Below are 2,914 nucleotides of genomic sequence, written 5' to 3' on the forward strand. Positions count from 1 at the left end.
TGTTTAAGGAAAAAAAAACTCAAAAAAACCCTCTTCATTACTTAATTAGGGAATAAGCATGTCAAACTGTATTTCTTATTCGAGTATCCTAATTATTTCATTTATTTGTAGGATAACAGGTTTGGGTTGCCTACAATGAATCTGCATGGCTTTTATGCAATACTGTGGACAACTCCATCAACATCTGTCGGGTTAGTTCTCATGATTTTTTTTCCCGCTTATTGCTTGGTTATTAGAACCAGACATCATTTGTATTTTTTTCCTTCCCCATTTAGCTGATTACCACCCTAAACCTTAATGCGATAAAAATGACCACCACCACCGACGCAGCCTCATCGGAAGTTCAGCTGCTGAAAACGGTGATCACCATCCTCACAAGCCACCGTGACCCGCACTCCGCGCTCAAACTCTTAATCCAAAATCTTACCCTCCCCACGGTGCTTGCCGTCCTCTCCTCCACCCAACTCCACCGCACCCACTCCGCCACCCTCCTCTCCTTCTTCGACATCTTCTGCCACTCTCCCCACCCTTCTCTCTCCTCCTCCCCTGAGCCCCTCCTCCCCGGCCTCCTCGTCCACCGCCACTACTCCTCCGCCCGCTCCCTCCTCCTCAACTTCATCTCCTCCGACCACCCCCGCTACTCCCTCCACTAGCTCCTCCTCCGCCGCCTCCGTCTCCCGCAGCCACTCCTCGACACCTCCCTCTCTGCCTACGCCCTCTCCGACCACCCCAACCTCGCCTTTCAGCTCTTCAACAAGATGAAGCGCCTCCGCATTAAACCTAACCTCCTCACCTGCCACTCCCTCCTCTCCTCCCTCGTCTGCCGCCACCTTCATTCCTCCCACTCCATTCACCTCTCCAAACAAGTCTTTAATGATTCTTTTAAGCTCGGTATAACCCCAAACACGACCACCTTCAACATCTTGATCCATGATTTTTGTCTTGATAATAATTCTAATAATGCTCTTAGCTTCATGAACCAAATGACTGATTTTACTTGTTCTCCTGATAATATCACTTACAATACTATTCTTGATGCATAAGGGCCAATTGAGTAAGGTTAGGGAGGTTTTGCTAGAGATGAAAGGTAGCGGGATTTCCCTAAATAGGAACACCTATAATATCTTGGCTCATGGCTCTTGTAAGTTGAGGTGGTTGAAGGAGGCTGCCGAGGTTGTCGAGTTGATGAGAGCAAACGACATGGTACCGGATATTTGGACTTATAATACAATCATGACAGGTTTGTGCGACAAGGGGAAGGTCAAGGAGACGATTAGCCTTAGGGATGATATGGAGAGCCTAAGGGTAATGCCGGATGAGGTTACCTACAATACTCTGATTGACGGGTGTTTTCAGTGGTGGGGGAGTGTGGAGGCATTCAAGTTGGTTGAGGAAATGAAGGGAAAGGGAGTCAAGCCGAACACGGTGACTCACAATATAATGGTGAAGTGGTACTGTAAGGAAGGTAAGAAGGATGAAGCTGGCTATGTCGTGGTGAAGATGGTAGAGACTGGGTTTTCACTGGACTGTTTTACTTATAATACTATGATCAATGGTTATTGTAAAGCAGGAAATCTGGGAGAAGCTTTTAAGATGATTGATGAAATGGGGAGGAAAGGTTTAAAGATGGATACTTTTACTCTGAACACTATAGTGCACAAATTGTGCATGGAGAAGCTGCTCAAAGAGGCATACGAGTTAACTGTGAAGGCCGCAAAGCGAGGTTATATTCTCGATGAGGTAACCTATGGAACTCTAATCATAGGATACTTTAAAAATGATCAAACAAACAAAGCTCTGAAGCTTTGGGATGAGATGAAGGAGAAGGGGATCATTCCTAGTGTTGTCACTTATAATACTATAATTGGGGGGTTGTGCCATTCTTTAAAAACTGATCAGGCTGTAGATAAATTGAATGAGCTTTTAGATAAAGGTTTGGCCCCCGATGAAGCTACGTGTAACATAATTATTAATGATTTTTGTTGGGAGGGAGCATTGGAGAAAGCATTCTTGTTCTATAACAGAATGGTTGAGAACTCATTCAAGCCTGATGTTATTACATGTAACATTCTTCTTCGAGGGCTTTGCAAACATGGTATGTTCGAGAAGGCCTTTAATTTATTTAACACATGGATCATTAAAGGTAAGCCCGTTGATGCAGTTACGTACAACACGTTGATTTTCATCCTTTGCAAAGAAGGAAAACTTGATTAAGCATTTGACCTCAAGACTGAGATGGAGAAGAAAAAATTGGGGCCGGACCGATATACTTATACTTCTATCATTGGTGCACTCACTCATACTAGGAGAACTGAGGAAGCAAAGAAATTCATGTCAAAACTCCTATAGACAAGTCCAAATATGATAAGTGAAGACACTTCACAAATACTTAAATCAGGCGACATGGATTACTCAGAACAGATAACTAATTTTTGTACTCAAGGGAAGTACAAAGAGGCAATGAAACTATTTCAGGAATTAGAGCAAAAAGGAGTTAGTTTGCATAAATCTGTGTATTTCAAGTTAATGGATGGGCTATTGAAGAGGCGAAAAAGCATATCGAAGGCCTCCTTATCAGATTGACACAATAAATTCAAATTGGCATTTAGATTCCTGATGTTCATCATGTTAAACCCATTTTATTGGTGGTTTTGCTGTGATGACGATCCATTATTTCATGTAAGTATCCAATTTTCCAACATTATATTAGATTTTGTGGCATTTGTAAACTGTGACTGTGTAATCAATATTTTCTTCCCTGGTAATTATTATGGATGGTATCCATAGTTAAAGGTTAGAAAAAGTTATTCATGTCCTCAAGAGATGTTTTATATGCTTTATTATCTGCACAAACAGAGTGTTGCTTTAATAGAAATTATAGATCTATTCTCACACTGCAATCCATTGTGCAACA

The 2,914-nt window shown here is 42.1% G+C and overlaps 1 pseudogene; it reads left to right on the plus strand.

The window, feature by feature from the left end:
- Positions 1-308: 308 nt before the first annotated feature.
- On the plus strand, positions 309-2,583 carry LOC107612892 (uncharacterized; annotated as a pseudogene).
- Positions 2,584-2,914: the final 331 nt, after the last annotated feature.

Source organism: Arachis ipaensis, chromosome B1 (genome assembly GCF_059453495.1).
Source record: "Arachis ipaensis isolate K30076 ecotype BB chromosome B1, ASM5945349v1, whole genome shotgun sequence".
NCBI classification, from domain to species: Eukaryota; Viridiplantae; Streptophyta; class Magnoliopsida; order Fabales; family Fabaceae; genus Arachis; species Arachis ipaensis.